The sequence below is a fragment of the Sturnira hondurensis genome, unplaced genomic scaffold (genome assembly GCF_014824575.4).
Source record: "Sturnira hondurensis isolate 20B ecotype Veracruz unplaced genomic scaffold, ASM1482457v3 Scaffold0001304, whole genome shotgun sequence".
Lineage (NCBI taxonomy): Eukaryota > Metazoa > Chordata > Mammalia > Chiroptera > Phyllostomidae > Sturnira > Sturnira hondurensis.
Window position 1 is genome coordinate 2,331,414 of NW_028073935.1, and position 12,190 is coordinate 2,343,603.

The 12,190-nt window shown below is 38.6% G+C and overlaps 1 pseudogene; it reads left to right on the forward strand.

The window, feature by feature from the left end:
* The first annotated feature begins 1,832 nt into the window (after positions 1–1,832).
* LOC119004107 (protein maelstrom homolog) overlaps positions 1,833–12,190 on the forward strand; it is a 125,525-nt pseudogene continuing 115,167 nt past the window's right edge.

Consider the following 12,190-nt stretch of genomic DNA (forward strand, 5'->3'; position numbering starts at 1 on the left):
TGGGTTCATTTTGCACAAGAATACAGGTAAGTTTCAAACAGTAGAGAGCATTCGAAGAACTATGAGAGCTTTTTCTCAGTCAGGGTCAGATAGCTAAAGAGCCATAAAACTTTGAGGAACAAACTTCTCGCTTGGACCCTTATCATTTAAATGAGAGCATTCTAAACAAGGCAGGTTTCACAGGATTTTATATATTCTTTCTTAGGCCTGATTACCCAGAACCCGCTCTAGCCAGCAAAGGGCTGCACTGCCTTCCCAGTCATAGATTTTTAGGCTTAAGTGGATTAGAGCCAGGAAGTGCCTTTCCCAGATGGAAATGGGGACTCAGGCTATGTCAGAATAGCCAGGGCCGGGGGTGGGGGTCGATCACTCCCTCTTTGCTGCAGCCCTGGAGTCCTTCTTTGAGGGCCTCCCAAGTGATCATGTCTGGCTTAGGTTGCCCCTCCTCTGAAGGGTGTTACCCGTCACTGACTAACTGACCAAGTGTTGGGGGCAGAGATGGATGGAGCAGAAACAGTGCTGTTGCCAGGGAGATAAGTTTTGTCTCCTTAGTGGCTCGCATTCCGGAGGTCGCTCACCCAGCCTTATCCATGGGGGGAAGTTACAACTCCTGAAACCAAGCAGAGTTGCTCCCAACATCCTGGTCTAAGAAAAAAACAATAAACCTAGACCAAGTTTCAGGTAAAGAATGGTAGTTAATTGGATCTTCTGTGTTCTACTAGTGTTTATTATAACCATGTGTACCATTCAACAATCCACAAACATTTATTGAGTTCTTACTATGCATCAGTCACCCAGCTAAGAACTGAGTACAGACACTGTACTCAGACACTCAATAAATAAATAAAACAGACACTGTCCTTTTTCTCAGAGACTAAGTTGTCATTTGGTTGTTCACTTTCTGTATCTCTTTCTTTTTTTGAAACTTTCATGAAATCCCATCCTAGTTTATGACCAAGGGTTACAGAGTACAAATGACAAAAAGACTACAGAATGAAGCCATAAAAAGCATGTGAAGTGTTTGTCACAAACTAAAAGTCTCTCAATTAAAAAAAATCTATAGACGCATACCTTCCTTAAAACATGCCCCACCTTCCCTTTTCTTGGACATACACAGTTTGCCTTCTTTTCTCCTACACTCTAAGGGTCGCCACAAGACTTGTAACCAGGGGAGCAGTGAACAGCAGCAGAGGACTCTCCTTTTGCTTCTATACCTTCCTTTCCTGAATCCACATAGCCACCGCCCTATACCTGTCTACTCTCTGCCTCTCCAAGAGTATACTATTGCTTTTCACTCTAATAAATCTTGCCACTATGGCCTAAAACTTGTCTTTAAAACCTTTAAAAAGATATATTTCATGGGAAAATATGGAAGCTTGAAGGGTAGCTTGAGCTCAAGCATTGCCTGCCACTGGGGTTTCACATGCTTCTGGTCATGTCATTGAAGTACACAGATCTGGGGGTGTGGAGTCATCTGGGAATGAACTCATCATCGAGGGAGACAGAGCTTGGCATTTTAGTTGTATGCTCCTTTTGGGGAAAGACAGATGGCTCTGAGTATACCTTTAGTCAAGCAGGCCATATGAGTTTGCCACTAGTTGATCCATGGGGATTCATATCTGAGCCTTGTAAAAAGAGGAACTGAGAACATAGGAGAGGACACTGTCTTCATGAAAAGACCATGAGATCCAGCACTCAGTGACCAAGTATGGTAGAGAATGAATAGATGTGGGAAGCACAGGATGTTTCTGGCAAAACCAAAAACAAACAGCAAAAAAAATTAGAGTATGCAGGGTGCTTTTTCATCTTGAGGGCTGGCAGCTATAGGCACAATGGGAGATGACACTACTGACTTGAGCAACAGTGTCATCTCTGAAAGCAGACCACCTTCAGATGTTCTTCTTGCAGAGATCTTGTTACAAGCTGAATTGTGTCTGCCCCCTACTACCTCAAATATAACTATATTTGAAGATAGGGTCTCTACAAGGGTCCTTAAGGTAAAATGAGGTCACATCTGTGGGCTCTAATCCAATACAACTGTCTCCTTTTAAGAGAAGATGGGTACAGATGCACACAGAGACTAAGGAATGATTGTGTGAAAAACACAATGAGATGATCATCAAAAACCAAGGCACGAGGCCTCAGAAGAAACCAATCATACCAACACCTTGATCTCAGACAGAACTGTGAGAAAATACACTTCTGTTATTTAAGGCACCTCCTCTGAGATATTTTATTATGGCAGCCTGAAGAAACTAATATGGATCATGATAAGAAAGGAGTAGGTTAGAAGACAGTTAGAGGATTTTTTGAACATCCATAAGAGGAGCTTCTGTACCTGCCAAAATACTGGGTCTTCTCAGGAGAGGCTCAAGGGCAAGCATAACATAGATGGAACTATGGATTGATTCCAAGCACCAACAGAGGTTAACATTCATTTTCTTTCAGTGTCTCACAGTTTTAGTTAAAGAAAAAGTTGAAGTATATTTTTCACAGTTTTGGAAAAATTAATAGTTGCCTATTATTTTGTAGCTGTCCTAAGTTCCTTTTGTGATTTACTTCATGCAAAGTTTGAAGAGAACAGAAAACATGCTTCTAACAGTAATAACTCTAATAATATACTGATGACTTATTTTGTAGTAAGCACAGCACAAGGGATTTTGCATGGATTATTATTAATTTGGGAAAATATAAGATAGAAACTGGTAGCCCTCAATTTTTTTTAGGTAGAGGAACTGAAGTTCAGAGAAGCTAGTGTCTTGTACAAAGTCCTCCTATGAGAAGTGCCAGATCTGCTAGTGTGGCCCAGGTGAGTCTGGTTGCAAAGACCAGGTCTTCCTACTGTACCAGACTGCTTTCCAAACTACCAACTATGGAGATTTGGTGCTTGGTGCTTGCTACTTGATGGTTTGTCAACTGGTTTGAGTCCCCAGGTTGAGAAAACAGGGGAAGAGGAAGCTAAAGCAGGAAGCTGAAAGATTTCCATCAGACCTCAAAATGGACGTGGAAGAACAGAACAAAGAGGCTCTGACCATGGGTATGCACTGAGTCTTTTTTCTGGAGGTAACAGTGAATGGATGTCCCCACTCTGTCCTCAGTAACAGCCTCCTAGGCCCACAGTCCTCATCAGCCTCAGCTGCCAAGACGACAGGAAACAGATAACACAACACTTGTTCTGCAGCCATGAGGTCAGATGTTATGTCATTTGAGTGTCTTAAGAAAAGGTCATTTGAAGCTTAAGCAGCCCCCTGGAGTTGAACATCTGAGCTTAGAAATCTAAGAGAATTAGTCTCTTTGAAACTGAGGGAAGTTTAATTATTTTTGAAAGCTGGCAGAAGTCCAGGATGTGAGGATGTTTTCTTTCTTTTGTACAAGGCAGGCAAGCAAGGGGAAAATTGTGTGTGTTTGGAGGAGGAAAGTAGGGGAGTTACTATTTTGGTGCCTGACAGTAAGAATATAAAGGCAGGAAGGAGCCTGACTCTCCTTGAATCTGCTGATCAGAGGGCACGCCAGAGGCCATGAGGAATAACTTAGGGTGTACTTTGCTTGGGAAAGAAACCTTGAGGTGATGGGGCCAGAGAGGGTGGCAAACTGTTACTTTCTTTGGTCTTCTCCTATGGAGGTGAGGGTGGGTGAGAAGGGCAAAGCAGGTGGGAGAAGAATAAGGACACAACTTTTCTGTATGAAAGCATTAGTGTCATAAACAAAGGACCGGTGGTCAGATCCATGGAAGGGTGTGTCTCTGTGTGAATGTGTGTGTCTGTTTAGCAATAAAAGGCAGAATTAAAAACTATTGCAAAAATTTACTCATGTGAGCAACTATCAAAATTTTAGGAGAATGATTAAAATTGTTTCTGAGCAAGGTAAGCACAAAATTTAAAAAAATGAATTTTACAATAAAAAGTCAAAAAGAATATTGAATAACTTGAGTGATGTCTAGAAGATATATCACATCCCACCAAGAACTGTTCTTGAGGCTTCATATCATCAAGAATATAGCATGATTTATGTTTGTAAGGGAGGCCTACCTCAGACATTACATTCTCAACTGAACAACTGAAAAAGAGAACATGCTAGAACATACAGTACTATACTTTTTAGCTCATGTTCTTTCATTCACTCACTGTTCCTTCAATTCTGCTTAGATAGCATTCTAGCTTAGCTACAAAAAGAGATATTAGAAAATTATAGTTATACTTTTAATTCCATAAGAGTTTGTAATGTAGGAGAAAATACAACAAAATTATCAGGTGTTACAGTTTGCAAACTTGTGTGAAAATAAATGGACTTCATCTTTGAATAATTAAAAGTCAATGTATTTTGTATGCTCATTAATTTTTCCTTTAAACCTTACATATAAGTGATATCATATGGTATTTGTATTCCTCTGACTTACTGTCTGACTTATTTCACTTGGCATAATACCTTCTAGGTCCATTCAAAACCGAAGTGAACTCATTGATACAAAAAACAAACTGATAGTTTCCAGATGGGAGAGGTGTTGGGGGGCTGGCTAAAAAAGGTAAAGGGACTTAGAAGTACATATTGATAGTTATAAAATAGTCATGGGGATGTAAAGTACAACACAGGGAATATAGTAAATAATATTGCAATAACTGTGTGGTGCCAGGTGAGTACAAGACTTATAGGGGAAATCACTTCATAAATTATGTAAATGTCTAACCACTACACTGTATACCTGAAGCTAATATAATATTGAATGTTAACTGCAATTAAAAATAAAATTTTTAAAAAGTCAATTTCTATAAAAGCTGACATTCTACTGGTTATAAGCATCCAATGGGAATACATAGTTGGAAAAAGCTCCACAGGTGAATCTCAAGAGAATCACTGAGGGAACAGGTGGGAGGTCTGTAAGGCACGTGGAAGATAACTGTGGAGAATAGGTCCATGTCCACAGCGGGGTGACATGATTAATGAGGAGAATGGCAAAGAAGTTAAATGACCAATACACTGAATGAGCATCATAAAATTACTCAACAAATTCTATGTCTTCAATCACTTGATTTCTATAATAGAGATTACTGCAGAGGATATTCCCAGAATGCCCAGGCTAGCTGAAGAAGAAAGACACCTGCTTCTTCGTTTCTGTTAGGATGCCCTTCTGCCTGCACAAAGATAGTCCACCCCACCTGGAAATGACAGACTGCTGGCCTCTGCATCTTGGGGGCTGGCAGAGAGTGATCATGCACCTCTGTGTCATCTAGGTTCTGTGAAGTGGCAACAGAGGGATGAGCCTACCTGACCACACCATGGCAATTTACCAGTAGAGACACCAAGAGACACCTACTTTAATGTAGGAAAGCACAGTCTTTCTATTTCAGAGCCCAGATTAAGCTTGGGAGCAGTGTGTCACTTTCCATTTCAAGTTGTTTTAGAGATATTCAGTATTTCAAATATTCTTTGACTATACCTTTTCCTGAAGACCCAAAAGATAGTGAAGAGTGATGAATTTTCTAATTAATATACTTTATTTCCTTGGATTTTTGGAGCAGAAAACCTTAGTAATTTTGTTAAAATCATAATTTCTTGCAAAACAAATGAAAATTCATGTAATCTCTAATGGAGAATATTTTATAATATGCTGGTGATGATATATTTTCTATCTATATCTATATCACCTATATATTCATATACTGTTGTTCAGAACATATAACCCAATTTTCTTAAAAAGCAAAGTTTAAAATTTATAAAGTTTCAGATTGATCCATAGAATTCTGATTAACCTACAAATTAATTGATTTTTATTATTTATAGTACTATCTATCCTAACAAGTACTGGACACATAATGGATACTTATGAACAACATATTCATTCTTCTTTTCCTCACTAATTCACAGTAAAGTCTTTTAAAAAAATAAGAAAGGAACACATGTTTATTGCAATTTGGCTATGTTATGGGTACTTTCACTCATTAATGTCATAAATTCCTCCATATTTTGTAGTGTAGTAATCTCTCACCTTCCAAATTGGGAGACTACTTATTTATACAGCAAAATGAGATTTGAGTTCCAAGGTGCAATGCCAAGAGCATCCTTCTTCCTTTAGCAGGACTAAGCATGTCCTCCATTCCTCAATGGCCCTGGAGACAAGGCTGGAGGCACTTCTTTCCATGTGACAGGGCCTGAAAGGATTAGGAAGCAGAGGGACAAGGACATTGGTAAGCCACATGCACAAAAGCTTGGCCAGCTGTATATTACAGAAGGTAGAAAATGAACTCTGTCCTGATTTGTCCTTATTATAAATTCACATTGGTGAATGGCATTCTTTATTCTCTAGTGATTTGGCATCAGTTTTGCCACCAAATAAAAATGTCTTAATTATTGATTATTTTCCTGAAACTTTTCAGAGGAAAATATACTATCTTCATTTGGGGACATGTAAACAAATTTTTCAGTGCTCCCTACCCACAATGAGCCCATAAACATGCCCAAAGGAGAGCCAGCTATAAATATATGCCAGATTCAGTGACCCTGAAGCCATTTATGGTAGCATCAATTAAATAAAAACTTTCTTAGCCTTTCTTATGTCTATTGTCTCCTCAATCATCCCTTGACAGTGCTCTGGTTGGAAACTTGGTAAACAAAGTAAGGAAATAGAAAAGAACCAAGCACACCCCCTTCACCTTCATGGCACTACTATACAGTTGGGGACACAGGGCCAAAGATTTAATGTAGCACCAAGTCTATAGATCTGTTTTTCATTTGGACTGAGCATGATAATTAACTAATTAAGTTTACCTTTATATCTTATAATGTTGGTAAGATTTTCTATTACAAAACAGTGAGAAGAAATTTACAGAAATGGCTTGATTTTCACTCAGGAGGAAGGAAAAACTACCTTTAAACCTCATTGAGCAGGTTTAAATGGGCAATAGAAAAACATAAATAAAGTTGCTTTTTTGAACACACTCCTAAATCCTGTTTTTCAATATACCAGTTACACAGTTACCAAAATGCTTATTTGTTTTTCAAGTTCACTTACAATCATTTCACTGAGAAGGACCAGATTCTGGGTGAAAAGCTGGAGCAGAAAAGGCTCATTTTGTCCAAAACAAATATCTCCTGGGAGTCAGATCTATCCCTTTCTTCCTGGATACCCTACCCTGTCCACTGTTAGTTAAGGTTTCCCTGATGATTCTGATACCTTTCACACTTTCTAGCCTACACAGGGAATATTTTGTCAGATTTTTAACCACGACTTTTGCTCTGAATCCTTGTTAAGCCCAACCCTCTGCTTCTTCAACTGGACTGCCTTGCCTCCATGGGAGGTGGGAAGGAAATCAGTTTCTGCCATTCTGTGTGTCAAAGGAGGTTTGTTTACCCTCTGGTAAAGTCAATAGACAACTGACTTTCTGTCAAGGACTGCATTCTGGGACAAGAAAGCCAAGCTGTTAAAAACATTGGTTGTAGGCAATTGTTCTGAAAAAATATGCTAATTGTGCACCTGATAAGGGCACTTCTTTCCCAGGTAAACCCACCTATTGAGGAGGAAGTGTGGGTGTTCAATGGATGGGGAAGGTTTACATTGCCCTTTACCCATCACCCTGCTCAAAGGAAGCTTTGGGTTTCAGCATGTTGGGATCCATACTGTGGAAATACACTGATTGCCCTAAAGAAAAGTATCCTTGGAGACCACACTTCCCTGTCCCAACCTAGAATCCATGGCTATACCCATTTAGGAGATGTGCTGCCTAGACTTCCCAATCAAGGCAAGTATGAAGTTTCTCTAATGGGCCTTTGTTATTCTGGCAAGTTTCTAGTGAAGTTTCTCTAATGGGCCTTTTTTATTTTGACAAGATCCGTTCCGAGAAATAGGCTGACTCTTTTTCCTACTTCTCTGTGAAACAAGCTAACCCAAGCCTCCTTTGAGTAACTAATGCTAACAACAATTTCTGTAGCATCTCAGGACTAACTAATTCCTGGCCACACCTGGAATTAGTTATTTAATGTTTATCTTCCCAAGAGGATGTCAGGGAAGGAAGGACCTTTCCCCTGGTTTATTGGTACATGGTATTCCGCTTAGTAGTGGTCAATTAATATTGAATAAATAGCATTGGGAATGTCACTACAATGCTCAGAGTATGACATCTTTGCAGTTGCTATTTGTTTAGCAAGTGATTGGTATAACAAATGAGTTTAAGGTCATGTGCCTGTTTTTTTGTTGTTCATTTGTTTTGTTTCTGTGCTAGTCTCTGCCATAATCCATTCCCTTCTAGTACTCTTCCAAGTAAATTGTAAACTGGTAAATACAATATGTCTCCAGATAATTATACAAATAAGAGAGAAGCTTGAATTTACCAGAATATTTCTAAACAGCATACATCATTTCCTCACTGTATACGCTATACATAGAGCTACAAGAAGAAGAAGCAAAGTGCCGATTGTAGCAATAACTATTGTAGTGTAGTTGTGTCACTAAAAGAATAAAGCAACATATAATAGATACACTTAAATTCAGATGAAACAAGAAAAATGCCCCATTGATTGACATTTTTGGTTAAAAGACCATTTGCCAAGAACCTAGAGGAAAAAAATACTAATCATCACATATTGTTCCTTTCCTGCAGTTGCTCCCAAATGCTAACCTGCCCCTGGAAAATGAGACCTTGTAAAACCAAAGGCATACGTACTGAATTCAAGCATTCCCACATGGGAGCAATCTCACATCCCACTGAGTTGGCTCTTCTAGCACCCACGTAAATGTGATAAAACAGAGGGAGGAAAGGATCTCAGGGCCTTTTGTCTCCAAGTACCCAGTCGTACACCTATCCCCACCTATTCTTCAATCATTCATGAAAGTTTCAATGGAAAAATGATTTATTTTTCTAACGTTGCAATCAAACAACTTTGGCACAGATAAAATCACTCTTTTCCAAAGATGACACACAGGCATGAGTATTTGAAAAACACCATCACTGTATCTGTGAAATCTGTGAAGTGGTTGGAAGGGAAGGAAGATGAGCATGAGCAAGCCTGTGCCAGGTGCTTTAACACATGTCATTTCATTCTTAAGATATTCTTGTGAGGTGTTCTTTTTAGAAAAGGACAACTTCCATATTTTACAGTAAAGGAAACAAATCATGGAGGGTAATTAGCTTACCCACATAGCAGGGTGGGATTCAAATCCCAACCTCCTGACATCTAAATCTAGCCGCACTCTGTTCAAGACTCAATGAGTATCTGCTTTACTATCATCAGATAGATGTTAGGTCAACAAAGCTTTTATTTATCACTAAAAAGAAAACTTCACAAACTCAGAAATCATCATGCTTTATTTATACTTCGATACTTTGATGCATATTTTAAGCATAACAAAGTGTGCTTTTAAAACTGCATAAATATCCTGTTAATTTTTCTTTGGTAGGTTGTAAGTTCCTGTACAGTTTAATGTTCCCATGCTGTTGATGACTTCCCAATATAAGCCTTCCTTCCTACATTTGTTTGCTCAGCTCTTTGATTATTTAGGCTTTCAGATTTATATTCAGACTAACTAACCCAAGAAAACATCATTGTCTTACACCAGATTTAACCTCTTATTGTTATTTTTTTCATTTTAAACACTACTTAAACTCATTTTCAACCAAGATTTTTATCCCCGACATGAGTTAGAACTTTGATTCAAACTTTAAAGAAGGTGAGATTAGAAGTTATAACTTTCAAGAAAACTCTGATTAATGATGACCCATCCTAACTTCTGAAAAGCTGGAAGAAATAATCAAAACCATTACTACTCAGTATTCCTTACTATGAGACCTAAAGTCATTGTAAGAGGAAACAACACACTCAAAACCTAACCATGATTCTGAGGTCCCCAACAAAACAGGTGAATGTCATGTAGTGAATGGCTCATGATTTGTTCAATGGCAAGGGAATCTGCAAAGCAAGAAGATATGCAGGTGGACAGCCATGCTCATAGCAGCATTATTCACAAGACCCAAGTGGTGGAAACAACTCAAGTACTCATTCATGGATAAATGGTAAATAAAATATGGTATACACGCAAAAAAGAATATAATATTCAGCTTTGAAAATGAAAGAAATTCTGACACATACTACAACATTGATGTACCTTGAGGACATTATTCTCAGTGAGATAAGCCAGTCACAAATGACAAACACTATTACATGAGGTTTATAATTCATAGAAAAAATAAAATTGTACTTGCCAAGATCTGGGGAGTGAGGGTGGGGTGGGAATGGAAGTTAAAACTGAATAGTTAAATCTGTATCAGATTCAGTTTTACAAGATGAAAAGTATTCTCTGGATAGATAGTGGTAACATTTACACAACAATGTAAGTGTACTGAATGCCACTGAACTGTACACTTAAAATGGTTAAGATGGTTTATTTTATGTTATGCATTTTTTTTACCACAGTTCAAAAAAAGCAAGAATCACTTCTGTGCAACCTCTCAAAGGAACTGGTTATATCATTTACTCCCAGCCATAGTGCCCTGGTTTGTACTATGGAGAAACTGTTTTTGATACATAAACAACAAATCTTTATTTAGTCCTAATTATGCACAGATGGCTTTATATCTTGGACTACTTTAATTAGAGAATTATATCCCTATAAAGTACTAATAAATTTCATAAAATACTTTATTCTGGTAAATATTTACTTTAACAATGAAAGATTAAGAAATGTTTTAAAAGGTTTTCATATTATCTTTGTTTAACAAAGTATATCTACATAATGGTTTTGCCCATGTGTATTTTAACCACTAGCTGTCTATGATCAGTGAAAGGAATAGTGCTTCTGGTAGTCATGTCATTTTTCATTAAGCATCTTTCTCTCTTGTCTTTGATTGAGAGAGGGTGATATGGCACTCAAGTGGGGAAGCTTATGGGGATGGGATGTGACCCTGGCTCCATTTTCCTTCCCTTGTACTTGAGCCCCTCTTTGTCACTGCTGTCTCATGTTCTCTGGCTATACCTGACCTGTCTCTTCTGTTACTAAAGGCTTGTGATCTCATAGTTTCAGAAAAGTTATCTATTCGCTATGCCAAAGACTAACACACTATTCTTCCAAGGGACACTGTATTTTGAAAAGAGGACCACCAGTCTTTTGCATACCAGTGTGATTATAGATGGCACAACTACACTGTACACTTAAAATGCTTAAGATGATACATCATGCTGTGGATTTTTTACCACAATTTAAAAAAAAATTATTTAAAAGAGGGGAAAAAGGCAACTCATTAACCTAGGTCAGCAGTATGGAACTATTGTTTAAATGGTGGGTGAAAAGATGCTGTTTATTGGTGTCCCTCTCATCTGCCACACACTTCACTAACATACTTTTTGTGTGGAACAGAAGTAGAATCTGGGAATGGGTGGAAACTCTGGAAAATTGTTGTTTTACTTTGGTGAGGCTGTAGGAGAGAAGAGGAAGTTTCTGGCTTGGTTTGGTAAGGTACTTTACTAACTAGTAATTTCACAGTGGACAAGTCAAAGTTGCTGGGATGTATTCTGAACACAATTTCCCCTGGTGCTTGGGCGCCTGCACCAAGACCTCCTCAGGCTTTTAGGGAAGTGCCCTCAGACTTTCAGTTAATTCCTTCCCTAGAAAATTCCTCTGGAAGTTTAATAACAACCACAGAGAGAAATTGGAAAGAGGAAGTACTTTCTCTTTCCCAACACTTCCCATAGAAGGTTGTGCATGTCTTCTGCTAAGTGGGTTGACAGCCAATCAAGTCCATTCCTGAGGTGAAATCTAACATCTCTCCTTTATCCTATTATGTGTATCGTCCTTTTTATCACTACCCCTTCTCCACAACACAAATTACACTGAGTCCCCTAAACTATGAAATATGCAAAGTAAAGCAGTGAGCAGAAACTGTGTTAGGCAAAATTGCAAGGTGAATGGCCTGACCAAGCCTGAGAGCACACCATGTGGAAAAGAAGAGCATGACAGGCAGCCCTGGTGTGGTGTGGGCACACAGCTGTCTGCCTAGCTTCAGGGCAGTGAGAGTGATGGCTGGGGCGGTGGTCATGCATTATATATAATTGATAATGACTTTCATTTACAGGAATGAAGCAATCTTCAAGAATTCAGAACCCTCACTGCTGGCAGAATTCTGAATAAACAGCAGCAACATCTAGTTGTGTGGGTGGTAATTAATCAAGGAAGTCAGTGAGTTCTACTTGCAGAATCTCTTCTATT